General features: G+C 33.2%; 1 protein-coding gene across 2 annotated transcripts in view; it reads left to right on the top strand.

The window, feature by feature from the left end:
* Positions 1 to 7,442: 7,442 nt before the first annotated feature.
* The window catches only part of LOC127835227 (uncharacterized), a 42,261-nt gene continuing 24,820 nt past the window's right edge, over positions 7,443 to 24,883 (top strand). For both annotated transcript variants that reach the window (XM_052361550.1, XM_052361551.1), the window contains exon 1: positions 7,443 to 7,605. The gene's annotated coding sequence lies outside the window, so the exon portion shown is untranslated. The remainder of the gene's footprint in view (positions 7,606 to 24,883) is intronic.

Below are 24,883 nucleotides of genomic sequence, written 5' to 3'. Positions count from 1 at the left end.
AACAACTTAATTGTCGTTTCACATTGTTAAACCGGTGATAGACCTTAAATACTGTATTGTTAGCTAAAATCGGGTTACAGATTGAAACAACGATTGTCCTTTGTTTAAAGGGTATCTGGTTTTTAAATATATAGCTTGTCATTATAACCTGCAACAGACGTTTAAGCAAGGATATATTAACAATATCGTTACAATAGTATAGTAGTTTCCGTTTTGGAAGCGATTTAAATCCATTAAAGCTTACGGAAGTAAGTATACAATAAAGGCCTTATTAAACACGTGCAAACCGATCACGAAAAAAGATCGAACGCAATTGTAGGAAACGACCCATGCTAATATATAAGGCTAATGGGATTCAAGAGTGTTATGTGAATGTTGTCGCACTATACGTGCGCATTTTATCGATTGGTAAGAAGTTGACAAATTCATTTTAAGCGGTATAAAGTTCGCACTTCTTTAAACATGTATTAATAATGTAGGGAAAACTGAAAACTATAAACATTGTCAGGAGATATATTCCTATGAACCTAAATAAGTCGTATTATTTAAGACAAGCGACCATTTGCTACACGATACATGACGAAACATACAACCCAACATAAAACATAAAAGTGATAAAAGTTGACAGGCTCTTGACGGTCAGTACAATTCATTGAGAGATTAAACAGACGTAATGACGCATCAAACATCACACTTAGCCCTCGATTGATCACTTAAAACGAGTGTAAATAATACTTGACATCATATCATTGATATTCAAATTTTAAAAGAATAAAACAGCTTTTTAATTTGATGTAATTAAATGTTAAATGCTCAATGGTGTAATATGCACTAAACCAACAGAATAAAACCTTTCTGAGGCATAAGACATCATGTAAATAAACATATCTACTAAACTCTTTTCGTGTTGACCAGATTTGCGAAATTAGCAGCATCTTACCACAGATCATCCCAAGGAAAAAAGTAATATAGTATGTAAAAATATCGACTGCATAGTTTGGATGTATATGCACAAATATACATTGTATTGTTTCACATTCATCAAATTACTATCCCATGCCAGAAATCATAATTGTATACCCTGCTGCACGATGCGTTAGTTATGTTATGTCAGTTAGTGACCATGTGTGCTTTAACAATTAAAGTGAGTGTAAGTGTGTCGTATGATTATTAAATTCCAGGGCATCGGTTGCACATATTCGTTATGACTCATACATCGCGCATACATCGTCACGTTGCTTGACGATCTTGATGTGTGAAAGTTTATAAATAAACAGCTTTTTACCGAACTTTCCATAAAATGCTTTACCCTTATACGTACCATAGAGGCAAGGTTTCAAACGAAGCCGAAACAAGTCATATAATGTTTCATTATCAAAACAAATCTATAACTGTGTAATTAAACTTCAGATATGTGTACGATGTAACAAAAATTGCTCTCTAAAACGACATTACATGTGCACTAATTAAAACTTAAACTACATTCAATATATTTGATAACGCTAGATACGTCTTTTTATCAAATTAAGATCGCAATGACTTTATATGCTAGTCTCAAAACAAGGTTAATTCTAAAGTCAAATCACGATGTATCTCTCCTGTTCACTTACGGCGACTTTTATTGATAGTTAAGCACAGTAATATATAATGCAATACGAAATATCTACTTGTTAATAAAATATTTAAGCTGCCTCTCCATATGTATCACTTGCTTTATTACGTTATTGCTTGAGTGAATTTCATACATAGTTTCATTATAATATATACATTAATCAATACTTTATTATCTCGTTCAAACCGGTGTTTAATGGAAACTTACAAGAAGGGAAGCCCACAATCGACCATGTTTGATAATGCAAGATACGTTATTTTGTATCACATTTTGTATAAAGAGATAAAACGAGGTTGCTCATCAGGTGACTTTATATCGTCTTTGAACTTTGATAGGATGTTTAACCTCTCCATGAAGATATTTAACCAAGTCTATGTACAGGAACGTTAAAGAGTTATATTATTAAATATCACCGAAATTGTTGAAATACATACGTTTGCACAGAAATCAAGTTTAGAAATCATAAACTTTTTCTAAGAGACAAGTACAAAGGAATTTATCGCAGCAGCTTTATTTTGCTTTTGTGTGCGTGGTAAGTAGGAGCATACGTATAATAGGTCTCTTCTTCATCATTGTTTTAATTATGAATCCTTAAAGGGGCCTTTTCAAAGACTTTCGCATGTATTGAAGTTTGTCAGTAAATGCTTTATATTGATAAATGTAAGCATTGGATCTAAAAAGCTCCAGTAAAGAATAAAATTACAGAAAGACAAAATAACTCTCAACTGGGCTCGACCCACTGACCCCTGGAGTATAAGTGTATCGCTAAGACCACATGGCCATCCGCGCTCATACAATGAGTGATGTATTTTATTATTTATGTAAGCATTTCTCGTAGTATCACAAAAAATAACGAAAACAACAGAACTCCCAATATTATTCAATCGTTTCGTGTAGTAAGTATTGTATGTTTTTTTGTTAGCACGATTATGTTTAAACATGGATGGGCTATTTTCTGGTGCTGCTGATTTATAAACATGTGTTCTTTGCATGGACTACAATTTTACAACATTTTAGTCCATCCAATTTCATAGTCAAATATCTATTTACATGTAATCTACAAGTGAAACTATTGTGAAAAATATAGTTCTATATACACAATATGACACGTTTTGAATTATACGTATCACGATGAGCATTTTTTGTTTAGTTCTGTCCTGTTTTTTTCTTTGACAATTTTCCTGAAAATTTCCTTTTTACGAAACTGTGAACAAGTCCCTTGTTGACTGACTAAACGCTAAATTTAAATGCAAATAGCTGATGAAAAGTGATCTGCAATTGAGATTGTATAATGTGTACTTAACAAGAATATGTTTGCTATCAAAATAGTTCACGAGCTAACTCTTTGCTCATAAGCGAAGCGAAGTTTATATCGCGACCTGTCATCGTCGAACGACGCGACATTGCGATAATACGATGCGAGAAAGTAAAACAACGACGGTAGATCACGATATTTATATCCCATTCTCGCATTGTAATATGTTGGTCTTCGTATTAGAATAGGCCGAGAACGAAAGATTGCGATATTAACTTCGCAACCTCCCCATCCGGTTGCATATGCGCATACATGTCATTCATAAATGTATTGACGTTTAATAAAAAGGCGCATTCATGGCGCACTGTATACATTTATCAGTATAAGGAATAAAATGCATAATACAATTAAAATGTGGGAATATAGGTGATCAGCTGCAATTGAATATTACATGTAAAGCCGATTGTCGGCTTTGAAAAAAAATCATAGAAAAAAATATAATTGTGGATTCTGAATGGGAAATATTTAAGAAAAAATATCAACTTAAAAAAGCATAATACGTACTGTAATTATGCCTTACTAATTTGGACATTAAATAGAAAATACAAGTTAAACTGATAATAATCTTCTCTCGTTATAATGTGAAACATAATAATGTGTGGATATTGTAGTCAATATGCAAGAAGATCGACTGTCGTTCAACTGCACATTTTATTGGATACAATACCTAATGCAAAGATATTTAGAGTTTGACAGTTAATATCATAGGCAGTCATCAAGCTTATACAACAGTTATACAATTAATAAACATTCTCTGTAGTGTACGTTCGCATTTTTGTTTACAATGTACAATGTAAACGAGTTTATACCTAAAGCGGTCTCTTAATCTTTAAAGTATGCGGTAAAGTACAATTACATATGACGCGTTTAGCAAACAACAATATATTCTACTAGTTGCATACTAATATTCAAGGGACTTGTTCACAGATAAAAAATATATTTTAAAGTATAAAGTCATAATAATTATTAATAATAGTCGTATATAGTAAAAACTGAAAAAGGAAACAATGTGATGTATAAGTGATGAACACATTGACGTTTACGAAGTTTATTCTGCCAATACGTTTATCGGGATCATTGTGTCTTCTGTTGTTGAATTTTGCTTTAATGAAGATAATGTTCTTTGTTTGGCACGAAATGTTGCATAAAACGCCGTGATTCGGTGGCCCAAAATTTGCTGTCATCTATCTTTGTTGAGGCCAATTGAAGAAAATATTTCTTCCTATTCCGGTCCCATTTACTACAATATCGTATTGACTTAAACCTCTTCAGGTTTTTTCATCAATGCCCATGCTATACGAACATTTTCGAATGTTTTGAACCACATCTCGCAATGTTCTGATTAATAACACTGCAAATTCTTCGGATGAGTAAAATTTAAATTCGCATTGTTTGCGAGTCACTTACTGAATTAAAAATAATTTCAGTCTATTAACGGTATCACTGACTAGCTGGTACCATGTTGTATTTATGCGGAACACGCCCAGATTTTATGCTGTTTACGTTGTTTATTCAATCAAGGCTTGTCGCAGAGTCCCAGTTAGGCGGCAACGAGCATGTAACTTAACCATGCAGGAACATGGTTCAATTAACAAATTCAACAGTTTGCAATACGGTTATTTTGCAAATTATTGATCAAACATTACAAACGCGTTATTACTTTATACCTATTTATATGAATCGTCGTCGTTTGTACAACTCGACCGTCTAATGATCTACCTACCGTATTGGAGGCGCCTTAGTCAAATGAATTGCGTATAAGACGGTCCGAGTTAAACACCGGAGAAGCATTATAAAAGGTCCCCAAACTCACAAAAATTTATACTATTCAGCTGTACACTGGTGTGTTAACAGCAGAAAACAAAAATGATTTTTTCATAATATTGCAGTTTTTATTTAATATTTTCCAATGAAATTGGGCATACATATACTTTGGTATACAAAAAATATGTATGTGTAATTTGGTGATTGTAAGTTATATAGTCATTGACTTATAGCAAAAAGTTTTTGTTGTCTGCTTGAAATTCAAATTTCCCTGTAAATGCTAAGCACCGCCCACTTGAAAGGTTATTAACTTCTCTCAGCCAATAGCTAGCGAATGACTCAGATCAAGTTTACATGTAAATACAAATTCTATACTATACCAAGTATGCTGTCTGCTCAAACACGTGTTTCTATTTATAAACACTCTAAATGTTAGAAGCAAATCACTGGTAGATAAACCCAGCCCACTAGTTAATGCAGGTTAACATTTTACCACCGCAAAATCAAGCAGTTGAGATCCGGCTTTTAAACTACGAACTTAACCGTAAGGCAAATTCTACCGTATTGGAGGCGCGTGCGTCCAATGTATTCCGTAAAGGACGGTCCGAGTTAAAGTACGAACTTAACCGTAAGGCAAATTCTACCGTATTGGAGGCGCGTGCGCCCAATGTATTCCGTAAAGGACGGTCCGAGTTAAACTCCGAACTGAACCTAAAGGCAAAATCGTTATAACATCGTGTTGAAACAAGACCTATCGCAGATCTGCAAATAATTAGTTCCACATTTAATATATACTTAACATGACTTTTTCTAAATAATTAAGATGCCGTATTCCTCAATCAAATGTTATTAACAACAAACATATCACCACGACACTAAATGAACTCACCGCTCTCGCTCTTTCGCGGATTTGACGTCGTTTAGTATATTAAACATGTGTAATGCAGATAACGGTAGGAATATAACAAGTACAATAACGCCATAGATGCAAAGAATAAATATGGCAGCAATTTTTAAGTTGCATTTCGTGACATAAGTAAAACAATACTAGATTTGAGAATCGATTCTGGACAATAAACGTGTAACCGTATAATGCGCACGTATTTCTAAACTGGAAGAAATTTGTAACTGACCTAAGGGCAATCATATTAAATCAAGACAGTTGAAGTAACTAATAGTGTTTTAAGGCAAAAACAGTATTTCTAAAGGAACTGACTACATTAAATCTGCAGAACCAATTTGAAGTTTATCTATTTAATAATGAAGCAGTTAAGTAATGCAAAAATAGCACAATACATATTGATATTCGCATAGCGGAGGATGCTTAGATTGCCTCGACTAATCTCAATCATGATTTATGTTGGTACACTTTAATTTAAAATAACAAAACGTATGTCTTATGAAGAATATTTTGTTGGAATGATGTCTTGTGATGGTTATGCCTTAATTTTGAGTTGTTTAGCTAAAAAATAAAATCTCCTCGTAACATCAAAATCTGTCTATTTTATGGCAAATATATACGCTACGATTCTCTTAATTATTTTTATGAACATTTCGTAACCAAATCTTTTTTGTTGGGTGCAACATGATCTATTTTTAAGAGAACAGTAGCCATATATACGTGAAACATGATAACAAAACTGCCCCCATCTTTATGAGTAAAAGGATAACACAGCACGGAATCATGTATTAGCTTCATAAGGTTTAAACTCTCTCTGGGAGAATGATATTATCACAGTAGTTCTCATCTGTATAATGACTTAACATGTTTGTCACAAATAATATATTATATGTAAACATCAATTCATTTGACATATACTGTCAGTATTGTTAAGCAATGTGTACTAAAATAAATTATTCTAATAGTGTACACAATTTGGATTACGTTGTTATTTTCTGACTATTTTATTAATATAGTATACAAGTATTCCTGTGATACAAATGTTTAATTGTGCTAAACAGAATTTAAGTGTATAATCTCAATTAAAAATAAGCATATGTGATAATCTCAATTTAACAAAAGGATATTCGTTAAACCATTAATGAACTTTCTTTTTCCAACTTACAATGTCTGTCACTTGCACGACACTAGTTCGGAAAACAAAAAAACATATGCGCAAAAAGAAACCGTTTCGAAATTCCGACTAGATTGCAATGTCCTTAATACACATGCGGTCTCCTCAATTCAAGCATTAAACGGTCGCCGTTGCACATATTCTTCGTTATGTAGCATTTAAAGTATATATGCTTGAAACGTGCTATGTTTATGATCGCGTGTTTGTTCAAAAGGCCGTACTTAAAAACAAAAATGTCACCCCGCCAATATTGTGTATGTGCTAGGCGTACGTAATACGAGTTTTGTACCAGGCTGGTTTTCGACTTGCGGTAGACATTAACATCAAGCCACTAGTCACTTCAGCTTATTGATAGGGCAGCCTGTATACATCAATATTACACGTTGATATCATTATACCTTGTCACAAAGATGTTAACTTTATTTCAATGTGGTTTATCAATAATGAACTAAGATGTATTAAGACATTTCCTAAAACGTTCGGACGTGTAAATTTTCGTGTTGCAAAATTTGCGTTAATTTCGATACACTATGCCATAAAGATAGAGTTAAAATGAACATAATATGCAACATAATATAAGAACCGTGAAATGCTTTATGTATTCGTGTACTTTGGTAAGATTGTGTGAATATGTTGACTGTAATTTAGATAACAATAAATGTACGTTATCAACGGTGTTCTCTATTTCAACAGGTTTTGTGCAATTATTGGACAAACTGTGTCATGTGACTTAATTATCTCGTTGAAAACAGCGGATAGCATAACAGCAGTTACATTATTGTGCACGACTTTCGACATGTAGGGAGACTATCAACTTGCTGGGAAACAAAGCATTACATGTAAGTAAATACTTGTGAATTCGTTTTCAAATGTTGTAACAAAGCATACACTCTCTAAAAAATTTAAGGATTTATGTCAAATATTGTCAGTGGTGTTAGAGTAATATAAAAAGTGTAAATGCTTTTGGATTAAACGAATCACGTGTAACCAGTTTAATTCGTAGTCATATTTCGAAGTTTTAAAAAAGCATATCTGGTAGACTGTATTATGTATATGTCACAGAAGACATTAAATACCGACCAGTCCCGTAATCACCAATTTTATAAAGCGTTAGCTATATTTAGGAGTAGCGAATATATCATTTTCAGATAATGAGCGTGGCCCGAAATATTGCCAACAAGTTTAACTTACGTTCATCGCATTTACAATACGAATCGTTTGAGTGTGAGGTATATTATTCCAACGTCAATCGATAATTTACTTATATTCTGCAACTGCATTGTAGAAATTATCGGGTTGGTTCGTCAACAAACTCCTTCAGTTTCAATACATGGAGCTTTGATGTCTTTGTTTTCGGTAGTGATATCGCAAGGCTAATGTACTGCTCAGAACGAAGTGGCTTTATTACAAGCGTTTTTCATTAATATTTAATTGTGTAACCTTTCGTTTGAACTAATCTGAATCCACGATGATATGTTGTTATTTTTTCCATCGCGGGTCGTCATTATTATTTAGATTCCATCCATGACACAAAACCATAACAAATTAAAAAAAATTATGTAACAGCTAAATAGCTGGAAATTGCAGTTATAAAGTCGTCTCAACTTTCATGAGTATAGTACGTTAATTAAGTAGGAGTGCTTGGGCACATTCCGGGTCCATACAATGCAGCCCCAGGCGCGGAAAGATCTCGGAAAACACAAACACGACTTCATTTATTCTTGAAATCACAAAATACGTTTCTCACGATTAAGATCAACTGTGAAGTAAGAATACAAAAGATTAAGCGCGTTTTGTCACAATTAAAAACGATCTGATAAAATTAAACTCTTGAGCGCAGTTGTTCGTGTAACTATTAGATTTTTTTTAATCTTTAAAGTATTGTCCACGATAATCCGATTGACAATACTGACTTAAAGATATGGGAATACCTGGTTAGGTCAGATAGGATAACCAGGTTAATTTCAAAATAAAGATATGGTTTCAGTCCTGAGGCCGATTTTCAAACTGCTGAGATTTCAATCGTGGAGACACTCGTGAAAGTGGGAGCCTATTTATTAAAGCGACCCGCCATCTACTGTATTACACGATGGGATGCGCATTGTCCTGATCTGTTACGAATTACGTTGTTACTGTGATCTCGATGTACACGTATCGCAACTAAATGTAGAAAACATTGGAACGTTCAAACATTATCTCATGTTGACATGACTTCCACGACTAAACGGAAAATGTGATTACATATTACAACTTTATCAAATATTTATCACGATTTCAGTAATGACGCAAAGTGCTATACAGGGAACATGTCATTTCTAAAAAAAACATTTTTGTGAATTTAACAAGCATTTTCATATATCAAATCTTAAACTCACAATTTAAATTCATTTTAATTTCTTTATTTGCATTTAATGTTTATTTGTATGCTTACCAAAATAATATACACTGGTTATTTTAAGCTACAACTACTTCGGCTAAATTTGATATTGAATGTACAAGAAGATCACGCGCTTTACGTTTTAGAATATTTCAATAAAAGTTTCAATTAGTGTATTACTGCATACGTTATTTTCATCAGTCGAGCAAATATACTATACGCTTTCAAAAACATTCCTTAACAAAGTAAATATGGCAAAAATGTATATTGCAAAACGACGATGAATTTTTGTGAATGTGTTTTTAAATAACAGTTTTATACAAAATGTTCCATAAAATGCTTTCCTCCTTACACATACCATAGACGGAAGGTTTCAAATTAAACCGAAATCAATTCATGGAATGTTTCATTATCAAAACAAATCTGTGTTATTAAACTTCAGATATTTGTACGATTTAACAAAAAGGCTCTCTAAAATGACATTACATGGGCACTAACTAGAACTTAAACTAAATTCAATATACTTGATAACGATAGATACGCTTTGCATCAAATTATGATAGCAACGACTTTATAGGCTAGTTTCAAAACTAGGTAATATCCAAAGTCAAATAACGATGTATTTCCCCTGTTCACTTACGTCGGCTTTAATTGATAGTTTAGCACAGTACTATATAATGCAATACCAAATATCTACTTGTTAATACAATATTCAAGCTGTTTTTCCATATGTATCACTTACTATATTACGTGATTAATTAAGTGCATTGCACACATCGTTTCATTATCAATACATATAAAGTAATCAATACTTTATTATCTCGTTCAAACCGGTGTTTAATGGACACTGACTAGAACGGAAGCCCACAATCGACCATGTATGATAGTGCAAGATACGTTATTTTATATCAAATTTTTAAAAGAGATAAAACTATATAGCTTATCAGGTGAATTTATGTCGTCATTGGACTTTGATAGTATGTTTAACCTCTACATAAAGATATTTAACCAAGTTCTTGTACAGGGACGTTATAACGGTATGTTGTTTAATATCACCGGAATTGTTGCAATATATACTTATGTACAGAAATCAAGTTTAGAAACCAAAAACTATTGCTAAGAGAAAAGTATAAAGGAACATAACACTGCAGCTTTAGTTTGCTGTTGTCGGCATGGTAAGAAGGAGCATATATTGGTTTATGCTATATGACTTGTTTTAATTATGGACCCTTAAGTATGACGTCGACCTTGAAGGTATCAATGTTGTCCATGTGAACGACATACCGGCCCACATATATGAATAGTTTTGCCATTTATTACATCATTACATGCATTGTAAAGTATCACATCAAGAAAGTCTTGTTTCGACAAAATATGCTTTTGTCATTTGACCTCAAAATATTAAATTTACTTTGATGGAAGCCCTATTGTGTTTGTGCGAAACACTTGTTGTTAAACTCATAAGTAAAATCAACACAAACTTGTCAAATACGAAGATATGTAATCAAAATATATATCTTCAAAGTGAGTTTATATATATATATACAATTGTGTCAATTTGTATCTCTTTTAACATGATTGAGAAGTTTTTCTTGTTATTCATAAATTATCACGTATCACTATGTACTATTTGTTCTAAATGTTCTACTACACGGTGTATCTTTTTACAATGATAATGTTTAAACAGATAATAGACGGGCTATTTTCTGCCGTTGCGGATTTATGAACATGTGTTCTATGCATAAAATATTACATCCATATTCATAGTACGATATCTGTTTACGTGTATTTCATCTACAGGTGAACATATTGTGAAAAATCTAGTTTTATACAAACAATATGAGTTTTGAAATTATACGTATCGTGATAAGCATGTTTTGTTTAGTTCTGTTCTTTTCTTTGACAATTTTCCTGAAATTTTCATTTTGCCACACTTTGAATAAGCTACTTTTAGACTAACTTAACGCTAATCTTAAAAGCAAATTGCTGATTAAAAATAATCTGCAATTGAGATTGTATTATGTGTACTTAACAATAATATGTTTGCAATCAAAATAGTTAACGAACCAACTCGTTTGCTCTTATGCGAATAAGAGAAGTTTAAATCGCGATCTGCCATCGTCGAGCGATTCGATATTGTGATTATACGATGCGAGAAAGTGAAACAACGATGTTAGATCACGTTATTAATTTCCCATTTTCGCATTATTATTTCTTGGTCTCGTCTAAGAACAGGCCGAGAACGAAATATTGCGATATTAACTTCGCAATCTCCCCATCCGGTTGCATATGCGCAGACATGTCGTTCATCAATTTATTGACGTTAAATAGAAAGGCGCATCATTCATGGCGCACTGAACATTTATCAGTATAATGAATGAAATAAATATTACCAAAAAAATGTGGGATCATTGCTGATAAACTGCAATTCTTTATAACATATAAAGCCGACTGTCCGCTTTGAAAAAAAAATCCTAGATAAAAATAGATTTGTGGATTCTGAATGGGAAATATTGTAAAAAAATATATCAAAAGAAGCATTATACGTACCGTAAGTATGCCTTACTAATTAGAACATTAAATAGAAAATACAATTCAAACTGGTTATAATGTTCTCTAGTTATAATGTGAAATATAATAATGTGTGGGTATTGTAGTAAGGAGATCGGCTGTCGTTCAACTGCACTTTTTATTGTAATAAGTATATTTAGAGTTTAACAGTAAAAATTCTAGGCAGTTATCAAGGTAATAAAACAGTTATACAATTAAAAAACATTCTCTGGGGTGTATGCTCACATTTTTGTTTACAATTTACAATTCAAACGAGTTTATACTCTTGATATTTAAAGTATGCGGTAAATTACAGTTACATTTGACGCGTTCAGCGAAAAACAATTGATTCTACAAATTGCATACTAATATTCAAGGGACTTGGTCACAGATAAAAAAAAAACTTGTTTAATCATAATAATTATTATTGTTAGTCTAAAATAGTAAAGAAAGAAAAAAGGGAACAATGTGATGCATAAGTGATGAACACATTTACGAAGTTTATTCAGCCAATACGTTTATCGGGGTCATTATGCCTATGATGTTATGTATAAGTGAACAGTAGTCCATATATACGTGAAACATGATAATAAAAATACATCCATCTTTAGGAGTAAAAGGATAACACAGCAGGGAATCATGTATTGGCTTCATGGGGTTTAAACTCTCTTTGGGAGAATGATATTATCACAGTAGTTCTAATCTGGATAATGACTGAACATGTTTGTCACAAATAATATATTATATGTAAACATCAATTGATTTGACACATACTATCAGTATTGTTATGCAATGCTTATTGGGTCATTGTCAACCTAATATTGCCCACAAGTCAACCGGGGGTGACTAGAAGCGACATGAATCGGCTACTAGTCTCCCCATGTATACTTGTGGGCTATTTCAGGTCGACAATGACCCAATGCGCTTAAGCAATATGTACTGGAATAAATTAATAAATCAGTGTAAACAATTTGGATTACGTTGTTAATTTGTTATTAATATAATATTAAAATATTCCTGAAATACAAATGTTTAATTGCTCTTAACAGAATTAAAGTAAAATAATCTTAATTAAAAATAAGCTATGTAATTATCTCAATTAACATAAGGATATCCGTTAAACCATAAATGAACATGTTTTCCCCACTTACAATGTATGTCACCCTATTGAAGAACACTAGTTCGGAAAACAAAACAAAAACAAAAACATATGCGCAAAAAGAAACCGTTTCGAAATTCCAACTAGATTGCCATGTCCTCAATACACGTGCGGTCTCTTCAGTTCAATCACTTACCGGTCGCCGTTGCACATATGCATCGTTGTTTACCATTTAATGTATATTTGCTTGAAATGTGATATATTTTATGATCGACTGTTTGTTTAAAAGGCTGTACTGCAAAAACAAATTGTCAACCCGGCATTATTGTGTTAATGCTAGGCATACGTTTACGAGCCTTGTACCAAAATTTAAAGTTCATTTCGATAAATTCTGCAATACAGATAGACATTAAAGAAACATATACAACACTTTATAAGAACCGTGCAATACTTTATGTTCATACTCAAAAACAAATATATAGACTTGTTAAAGGCCCGTAAAAGGTAACGATCCGTAATTATTACCGATTTTTTAATATTGTTTGCATATTTTATTTATAAAGGTTATCAAAAAATAATAAATATATGCTATTGGACATTACTGTAAAAAATGAGCAATACAACTTGTTTTTTGCTCAAAATACAGTGTCCTCTAAGTTAATTGTGTTTACAAATAATCAGTTTATTTACATCGCTGTTTACTCAATCATGCCGAGCGATTCCGAGCCGGTTTTCCGATAACAAATTTTGATTGGTCGGCACAAGACATTGTTTATCACGTGAGCAGGTCAAGAGTGAAGAGGCCATTTTAAAACAAAAATATCTTACCGAACTTATGTTCTCTTTCTTTGTTTACGAGGATATCGTGTTGTTTGTACTACGTCATCAATATATGCGTATTTTACGATAGAAGCCGAGGAACATTTGAGATGGCGAAAATGTACGGAAATTGCAAAGTTGTAAACATTTCTTCAAATAATGAAACGGGTATATCTTCCATAATTCTTGACAACGTTGTACCTAAGCTGTGTTATTATCATTCTATACAGTAGTAACTGAAATTCGGTAAAAATAAGACCAGTTTATATGCAAAATAATTGGATTTGTCACCTTTTACGAGCCTTTAAAAACAACCTGAAGTACAGTATAATGGTTCGCCTCCGTGTGCACCACATTTAAAAGCATAACGTTTTATAAACTGCATAGCGGCTATTTTCTGGTTTAAGCCAGACAATTGAACTTGGTTTTGTTGACATCGGTCTTACAGTGAAAATAACGCATGAGTGATTGATAAATGTATTAGTGGTTGCATTCATGAATGCACGTATGCACATATCATTCGCTGTATGCATGAGTACATGCATACATGAAGCAGAAGTGTCATGAATAAAAATACACGCAGGTATAATTGGTTGCTCTTTGAGTTTCGACACGATATATGAAAATGCAATATGAAATATGTGTACATTGTTCTTGTTCTACAAACAGACGGTAATTGTTTAACTAGATATATTGCAAAATCAAAAAAACGATCCCGCAACCTCATTGTGATCACGTACCCAAGTACCTGCTCAGGATGTTTGTGTACTTTGGTCAGATTGTGTGAATATGTTGACTTTAATTAAGATAACAATAAATGTACGTTATCAACGATGTTCTCTATTTCAACCGGTGTTGTGCAATTATTGGACAAACTGTGTCATGTGACTTAATTATCTCGTTGAAAACTGCGGACATCATAACAGCAGTTATATTATTGTGCACGACATTGCGATATGCACGGAGACTTTCAACTTGCTGGGTAACTAGGCGTTACATGTAAGGAAATAATTGTGAATTCGTTTTCAAATGTTGTAATAAAGTAAACACTCTAAACATTTAAACGATTTATGTCACATAATGTCTGTTGAAAAAGACTATAAATAGTGTAAATGCTTTTGGACTAAACGACTCACTTGTAACAAGTTTTATTCGTAGTTATATTTCGAAGTTTTAAAATAAGCATATTTGGTAGACTGTATTATGTTTATGGTGACAGATGACATGAAATACCGACTAGTCCCGTAATCACCCATTTTATAAAGCGTAAGCTAAATTTATAAGTGGCGAATAGATTATTTTCTGAAAATGTGCGCTACCCGAAATATTGCCAACGTGTTTAACTAATGTTTATCGCATTTAGAATACGCATTGTTTGTGTGTGTTGTATGATATTTCAACATCAATCGATAATTTACTTATATTCTGCAACTGCATTGTAGAAATTATTGGGTTGGTTCGTTAACAAACTCATTCAGTTTCAATAATTGGAACTTTGTTTGTGGAGGTAATTATCGCAAGGCTAATTAACTGCTCAGAACGAAGTGGCTTTATTACAAGCGTTTTTCATTGATATTAAATTGTATGGCCTTTCTTTTGAATTAATCTGAATCCATGGTGATATTTTGTAATTTTTAAAGTCATCGCTGGAAACATATTTTTTTCGGACGAAAAGCGAAACAGCTGACGGTCAACCTATAGCTCTGTAGAATCCGGTTGGAGGCATAAACCTTATCATGTCCGAGTGGGGCATGTCTTTTCCTTACATCTCAATCTTTTTTAAAATTTAAAACCTGATGTATTTCTCGAAAAGTTCTCAGTAGTCTCGTTTAAATGTGATCATATAGTCGGTTAACAAGTCGATTAACCCTCTTGACAGTACGCTTCAACTGATCTTGTACATAATAATTCTATACGAGTTCCCTACATAGAAGCTTGAAAATGTAAATGGTCACCAACATTAGGATCTTTGTCACGCGAACGAACAATTTGATTATCTTTACTGACATCGTCCAGCTTGATGCAGAATGCAAAATACAGCCATGTACTGTATGTCAATTCTCTACATGTATCTTCCATTTGTACAATAGTTAATATATTAACGTAAAATTACTACGCTTGTTAATAAATCTATATAATTTACTGTCACTTGTATTTTGTCTATGATTTTCTTCCTTTCATCTAAAGAAAAGTCAGTGGTTTTCGACGTCTCGACTTTTGATCATTGTTCATCGAACGTTTCATCAATCACATGTGATTTAATGGCAGTTTTGTATACTATATAATAAGGGCGACGTTAAAATAGGAATACTATAAAATAACAAAAAGTATATGTAAACTAGAATGTTAGATAAATGAATCAAGTTAAATTTGTGGCCTTAAGAGAATATGATAATCACATTTCAGGACCTGATATGACTTATTGCATAACTGTTTCATTTTCTCAGTAGTCATGCTTGTCACAACACTGAAAAATGTGAGACTACATGTCGGAATCGTTATTCCATCCGTGTATATAAAGAGATTGACAAATATTCTAAATTTACAATATTTCTGACATAGAATATTGCAACTAGTTGTTGATAATTTCATGCTCGCTATATAATAATCACTCCTATCAAAGAAAGAATAATGGAAGGAGGTAAAGCAAACTCATTAGTTATATCCGTTGCTAGTAGTGGTGAGGTGGAAGTAATGGTCGATTCAGTTTATAATTACAAAGTGCTTTGGTACGTGTATTTCTTTGTGGAAGAAAAGTCATGATGGAGTGATATAGCTCGCCCGCTTTGATGTTTACGAATAATTCTTTAAAATAGCATTGACATTATTACATGTGTATTAGTTGCAGTTCGGGAAGTAAGTTTTACATGCTTTCGAATATCCCTTTAAATTATTGATATAATTTTCTAAACCTTCCGACACACGTGCATTAGCTTAGTACGAAGCACAAATGTAGAAAAAAATTCAACCAAGCATCTGCTGCAACTCATGTAAACAATAAATATGTTTAAACGATTGAGCTAAGGCTACCCTGGGCTAGTATAAGTCGGTCAAAGATAAGATACGCTCACACTCGTTGATTTGATTTACTACTGCCAGAAGCTGACTATGAAATGTTGTACAGTACCATTAAACGATGTATGAATTGATGATGTCACGTTGATTAGTTGATTTGTTAACCTATAGATACAGGGACTGAGATTACGGCGTTTATAATTAAGTGATCAGCACAACTGCATACTCATTTGATTCTGTTCAAATGCGTGGATCAAAAAACTGCGACAAACAAAAATGTTCATCATCTGTTCAATAATCGTCTGATAGATCAGTGAAATATATTAAGGCAGAGTTTGGTCTTAAAAGACAGATTTTAATAAAGCAGTTTTTATTTCAAAAGTTAAAACACGAACCGTGATTGATGAAACAATCCGTTAAATGTAAAGTAACTAAGTGCCTGTATAATTTCGACTTTGCAATTAATGCTGGGTATAAGGAAGAGTGTCTAGACGAATTTTACGTAATTTAGTAAGCTTGTTTCTACGGAATTGAGGGATATCATAAACGATTTCCACTTTTTTTCAAATATTGAAATAAACAAATATATGTCATTTGTATTGTTTGAACTTTGATTTTGTCTTACATTTCTGCAAGATATAAGCTTTTAATTTTACTGTTCAGATTATTGTATTATAATTTATTTAAATTTTAGGTCAAATGTCTTTCAAAAGAAAACACTATATTTTCCTTATATTAAAATAATTAGACATGTTCATATGTTTTCAATATTGGGTTTTGGTCGTTTATTCAAGTTGCAAAACTTGTTTCCTTCTTAAATTATAACTCTAGGACCAATCTCCATAACTAAATATCAAACATTGCAGTTGGTTAATTCACACGAAGAAGACAGAAGGCATTTCCATGGATGAGGTGGTTGTGTCACCACCTGATTTCTACGTTCTGTATAACATATTTATACTTTTAATCAATACTTTACTCTGAAATTAATTTGCTATGTAGCATATCAAGGTCGGCAACGCTTATAAAGGTCAGTCATACAATATATAGAAAGCGCAAAAACAATTTGCAAAATACTGTTCATGAAATTAAAAAAAAGATATTGGTTTTACTAAACAAACGGTTGCTAAGTACCTTAGATTTGGGTATACTTTTTTATGATTCATTTATCATTGTAACAGTGGGCATCGACGATTTCGAAAGTAAGTGAATGCTAGTCAAACACTTGGCCGTTATGCCAAAATTAAACGATGCCTTTGAACCCTGTGGGTTCAACATTTGAAGACCAATCTGCTTCTAAAATGTATATTAATGATTAGTTAAAACACGGTCACTGACAACTGTTATACCATGTAGGTAAGCGTGTTCTTTTTCTATGTTGCTGACCAAATATAAACATCATGTCAGCATGAAACAGGTAGAGTGATGAATTCACACATTTTTTTTTATTTGCTTGCACACCAACTAAACGTAAACCGAAAATGATGTGTTATTAATGTGGCTATATTGAAAGCAGATATTGCCCACATGTGTGAAATAAATGTATTTGACGATATGTGCGTTTCAAGGTCCTAAGATCGAAGGTGTTACGTTCTTCATTGCTCACACTTGTTTGGGAAATATAAAGCACTCACAAAATGCACATACACATGAACATATAATTTAAATAAATCTTGTGGAAAAACAGTGTTAAACAACACAAAAGAAAAAAAGTGATTATGAACCAACGATATTGGGAAACGTAAAACTAGCAACATCAGATGAATTAATACTTACATTCATAAAGTCAACATTTTTAATTAAGGATAGTCTAAGAATATTTAGGTTTTACTTTTTCTTTTCATTGTGCGACATTTAACGGAAGAAATGATAGTGTTTATTGCACATCGCTTTGATTGTGCATACGTTATTACAAGAAATGGAAATCGCATTCCACAAGCATTCTACTAATACGCTTGTACTGTGACGAACATTAATAAACATTCAGAAGCACTATATTGGAGAATCAATAGCATAGTTGACATTTTCGCTGTTTATAAAATTGGAGCAATAAAGAACAACAGTTTGCAAAATAAAACAAATGTTAACAACATAAACATTTAACATAAATCAATAATTAAAACTGCGGCCACTGCCTTGGGACGGTCTATACAAACGTTTGGGTTCAAATCGGTTTGATGACTAGAATAACCTTAATCTCAGTTAATAAGAAACAATATGTTTAACAGGGGTAATTTATTTCAGACGAATTAATGTTTCGACGTTGCGAGAAAAGGACTTTACGTACTTTCTTATCATTCTCTATTTTAATGCGACGATTCAAATATATACCTTTGTGTAAAATATATGTTTGATTAATGTCTCATTTTTTAATTCCTAAATGAATAATAACGGCAAACTTATTTGGATCAGATGAGAGAACGAATTTTTTTCATTAACTTTGTTCAATACCCACATGATAATAAAGTCTGATTATTAAGTTCAAATGTTTTCTTGTGGTAGTTCTTTCTTGTATCTTGTTATTGTCTGCAAAGCTTTTAAACACGATTTTAATACTGGTAATTTTTCCGTAACCCAAAAACAAAATATCATAACTTGTGTACCGAACGGTGACACGTATAGGAGGGTTAACAATTGACGCTCAATCACATTGGATAGTACTATTAATGAAATGAGTTCAGTTTGTATTGCAGCAATATTTAAACAAAATATTGCAACACTAACAAATTCCAATGAAACTGGTTTTATTAAGGATACATATTAACGACGTATTTAACTACAATGATGCAAACTGACGCTTTTACATCTGTTGTATGTAAATTAACTTGCATTATAAGCCAACCATCGCAGATGTAAAATATTTTTTGCAAAAGTGTACGCATGTTTTATTTTTAATCTTAAAACGAGCACGTGGTGGTGTTTATAATTTTTTATAAACGATTAATGGCAGGAGAGGAGTAGATACTTTTCGTTGCAAGTCCATTATCCGTCTTAAGCCCGTAATCGTGTAGAGAAAAACATGTTGATATGTTTTGGTTATCTACCATTCAATGCAAAATGCAAATACCCTAGATAATTTAATTCTGTGAATATGTTTTGATGGGTTCAAAAGGAAATATACAATTAAGCAAATATTGGAAACTCTATTGTTTCTATCACTAGTATTCAGCCAAAAGACCTAAGTGTACTTCGTGTTCTGTTTCAACTGTTTTTACTTGTCTCCGTAAAAAAGTTAGGCCAATCATGTCGGATGCTTTCAGAACTTACCTTATTTCATTGACATACAGACTTACTTTACCAATTCAAGACATTAACACATGGAGCTTTTTTACCGCTTCCGTGTTAGGAAAATTAAATATCTTGCTATTAGTATTAATAAATGTTAATATTTTTAGCTTAATGTTTGTACTTTCACCTAGTACGTACGTATCAAATATTCTGAATTCTGAATGGATATTCATGTATATACATGACCATACATATAGTACTATATGTACTATGTGGAGGTTTGACTGCCACCCTAACACACTCATTGAAAAGTAAAATAAAATGCATGTAAATATTTAACGGATTTCGTTTTCTTTACAGAAAAAATGAACTTGACTTTTAACAACTTATGTTCATGAATATACTGAAGACACAGTCGTCTCAAAATAAACCTGTCGGTATTAACTTACTTCGACAAAAATAACCTATAATTGATATTGTGTAAAATATTTAATTACGTATTCGATGTTGGATTATATCCCATGTCACGAAGAAAAAGTGTAATCGTTCCTATCCATAATCAAAGTACTGACAGTACTGGTGTGACGATGCTTTTGAGAGGATGGATATAAAAGCATCAAGTTAAGTTTATCTACATCACCACAATTGTGTATGTTGGTACGAAAAACAAATTTGGTACACAAATTTTGCGAAAAACATTTGGGTATGAAAACAAATTTGGGTACGAACAAGTATTTGGGAACACAAAAATTGGGACCGAAAAAAATTTGGGTACGTACAAAAAATTGGGGATGAAAAAGTTTAGGTACGGAAAAAAAATTGGGGGAACGGGAAAGTAGTACCTGTGGGGAACTTGACCCACACTCGCACATTTTCGACCCTTTCCGACAAACATCAGATAAGTTCCTCGAAGGCAATAGTATGAATACACATTTCGAAAGCGGTAATTCGGTCCTACCTACGTGCGTCGAAATGTAAGCGAAATATGTACACAAGTCTGTCAGGAATGATTGAATTAACGAAGAAAATCGTGTATTGATGTAAGTTTTTTGAAGAAATACGCAGAAAATATATTAAACAAGAGCTGTAGGTGTGAAACACAATGCCCCCTGCTGCGCAGCTTTGAAGCCATATATTTTACCTTTGACCTTGAAGGATGACCTTGACCTTTCACCACTCAAAATGTGCAGCTCCATGACAAACACATGCATGCCGAATATGGAGTTGCTATCTTCAATATTTCAAAATTTGACCTTTGACCTTGAAGGATGACCTTGACCTTTCACCAATCAATATGTGCAGCTCTATGAGAAACGCATGCACGCCAATATTGAAAAAGTTATGGCCAATGTTAAAAAATTTTGACAAACAGTCAGACGCTTTATATTTGACATTTGACCTTGAAGGATGACCTTCACCTTCACGTTTCACAACTGAAAATTTGCAGCTCCATGAGATGCACGTGTATGCCAAATATCAAGTTGCTATGTTCAATATTAAAAAAGTTATGGCCATTAAAGTTTTCGGACGGACGGACAGACTGACACACTGACTGACTGACAGTTCAACTGATATAGGCCACCCTACCGGGGGCATAAAAAGCAATGGCGATATTTTTCTTAGCCACATAATTGTTAATAGTTTGATATCACAAAATGAAAGTGAAAAGAGAACTGTCAAAAATGACAATCTGTCAACGTGTTGTTTTTGCTGGCACGAGAGGGCGATTACACTCAATGTGTTCACATTTTTACCATAGGCTTTGTCAATGCAATTTATAGTATGGGTAGCTTTGATATTATTTATTGCTATCATGTAACTGCATGATTGTGTATATGTTTACAATACACAAAGCATAAATAATGATATAAATATACTGATTGAGCTTATAATACTCTGAGAACTATAGCCAGGTCAATTAAGGACTTAAAATACAATTTTGTGTCCTGATTTCATGAAGAAATGACCATGCATGTCCTAGATTTCAAATTCAAGGCCCTGGTGTTACACATTGGTAGCATTACCGTTAAACTATTACCAGGCTTATGAAATTAGTTTATATTGAACTATGTAAGGAAATCTAAATTAGGCACTGATTTTTCTTCTTTTAATACAGTCATAGATCGTGGCCTCTGGGTAATGACCAATTCTTGCTTACTTGTCAAACCCATAAAACTATCCACACGTCTATAAAAGCAAATCTGGATTTAGGTGATCTTCAATTGTACATTTAAACTTTAGCACTGTTACAAGAGTGCTGGTAAAGTCCAGTCACATATTTAAATCTAGGCCATGTCAAAATCAAAGTGTCAAAGACAAATGAAAGATGCGTTCATTAATTATTGTCCAGTTGTTTACTACTGCTGTAAGTTTTTATATAATATGACTGATGAACATCATGTGAGAAAAAAAAATCACATTATCATTGTATATCAGGTTTAGCAGCCTTTTAGATAACAAAGTATGCTAGTTTTCAATGTCGCTTCTGGGGATCAAACCCGTAGGGCTTTTATGAAGATTCTGAAATGTTCGATCCCTCGAGAGCAACCAAACCAAAAATTAAGTCAAATATTGCCGACTCGGTTTTTTGAGTCAGTTCATGAGGGATAATGGAGCTCGATTGGTCAATGTCGGCTCTGGTACTACTTACATGTACCGCGGGTACTCTTAAGTATACTTACATGTACCATGAGTAATCTAAGTATACTTACATGTACCCCAGGTACGGTAAATAAACGTAATTGTACTCGGTCGATATTAGACTGTACCCGAGTTGTAGTCGCGCCCAAAATCCGATGTCGTAAAACGCGCAACAGATTATCTTAAACACACTTTTCTTCAAAAAACACTGCATCAACATGCTTTTTGAGTATGTATTCCGATAATATAGAGGCCATTCTACAGAAAATTGACGTAAATGTGCAGGGCTTAACACTAAGGCACGTCCGAACGACATTCACTGCCTGTACCTTGGTCCAGGCTAGCCAATGTCCCAGGAACATGCCCGACCTGTCGTGTGTATTTTGGGCGGGATTATATGTTCTATATCAATAAACTGCTTTTTAAATAAGCTTTTCAAAGATGAAAAAAATCTTAATACAGTACGATCATATGACAATTAAATCCCAGAGTGAGTTCGGAGACAGCAAACGGATCGTATCTCGAAATAGATTCGGAACCCCCTGATTGCAATCAAAAAGACAATTCAGAAAATCCCCGGCGGTTTTCCTGGAAAAACACGTCAGTACCTATTTTTAAACGGAATGCCGCTAGACACGGTTTTTGATTGGTTTACTCGAAAAGACATGTTTTCTCAATGAAAATACGTTTGAACTAAAAGCCGGGATCGCACAGGATCGTCCGGAATAATGAAGGTATAAAACTCGACATTAACACAAAGTAACTATAAAATTAATAGTTTTTTATCAACTTTAAATAATTTTAATTTGTTGTCATTATGGAAAAGTTATTCCATCCTTTAGACGATTAATAAATCCATTTAGAGGAAGATAGAGACTTTATTTAGATTAGAAGTGTTTTGACATTATTTTTTACGCAATTCAATTAGCAAAACTAATATTAATGGTCGATCCCGGCTTTTAGTAGAGAGTTAACCCTGTACAATTGTAACAACTACCGTAACCCGTTATTTTGCTAAGATTCACTTACCATTTCTTCTAAGACGGTAACCGGGCAATCTATGTAAAAAAGTTTTTAACGTTCATGTCGTTGTTTAAATTTGGCTTTACGGTTGGGGAGGGGGTATCCTCGGATACGAAAAGAAAAGGGAAGGAGGAAAGTAAGAGAAAGTATGAGGAAATAAAAAAAAACAAGAAAATTTCTCCAGAAATGGAGTGAAGATTACAAATAGATGTCTTAAATAGATGAATATTGAATTCAATAGCATTAGTAAGGCAAGCTAATAAGAATGATTTAATCATAATTGCGCATCTCCAAGCACAAGAAAATACAAGTTGAATGATAAATATAAAGGTTTTTATAATACTTGGGTCAGGGCACATGAAAGATTGGTCAGGGATAGTAGGTTCTGCATTTACTAGCCCGAACGGGCTGGTTGAAAAAAAAGTTAGTATTAAGCCCTGATGTGTGTATATAATTATTACAAAAAATAGTCGACAACGACTGATTTAGGGTTAAATTTCCCGGGTACATTTTAGTATATTTACCGTATCCGGGATACATGTAAGTATACTTAAGAGTACCCGGGGTACATGTACGTAGTACCCGAGCCGACAATGAACAATCGAGCGATACTGGAAGGTGCAACATCTCTCACGCCCCCTAGCATCGCCTTTAGCAGTATTCAATTTTCAACAGGAACGTTCTGGCGTCATTGATCCCGAGGGACAAGAAAAACAATTGATTAATGTTCGAAATAAATAATTTGATTAATGAAAATTCAATTATTTGAGCCAGGTCACAGGAAAAGCGCAGTTAAATCAGTATCCAATTAAATTATTTGTTATTTTCAGACGCTTTTAAGCCAACAGCTTTCAAGCGACTGCAGGCTGATCTAGATCCAAACTGGCCACAATCGCCTTAATGTTTCTTTTACTGTGACACAGTTCATTTAACTTTAAAATGATAAAAAGTACTAACACTAAGAAAGAGTATACAAACCAGTAAAGAGTCTGAAATCAATGTTGAATTTCAGGACAGCTTGATGATCTGCAAATCCCCGATGAAATGTTGATATCGGGTATCATAGTCATTCGCAAAATTCTCGAATACAATTTACAAAGCACAATGTGACTTATATTGATAACTAAAAATACCAGTATGCCAGTTTTGCCGTGTCAAGCTGTTACGATCCAGAAAGCCCTTCATTCACATCGAGTATATATCCTTCGAATTCCAACTATTGTTGTCATAAGCGGAGATTTAGTGAATAAATAATTCATATATCCTAAATGACAGCTTCTAAATAGCGAAACAAGCCAATGTATGCAGTAAGATAGTTTTGAATCGAGACTCTCATGGTAGCGGCCATTGTTGAATGTTGAAACAC

This window comes from Dreissena polymorpha, chromosome 6 (genome assembly GCF_020536995.1).
Source record: "Dreissena polymorpha isolate Duluth1 chromosome 6, UMN_Dpol_1.0, whole genome shotgun sequence".
NCBI lineage: Eukaryota > Metazoa > Mollusca > Bivalvia > Myida > Dreissenidae > Dreissena > Dreissena polymorpha.
Note: the sequence above shows the minus strand (reverse complement) of the source record. Positions and strands in the feature narration are given on the sequence as shown.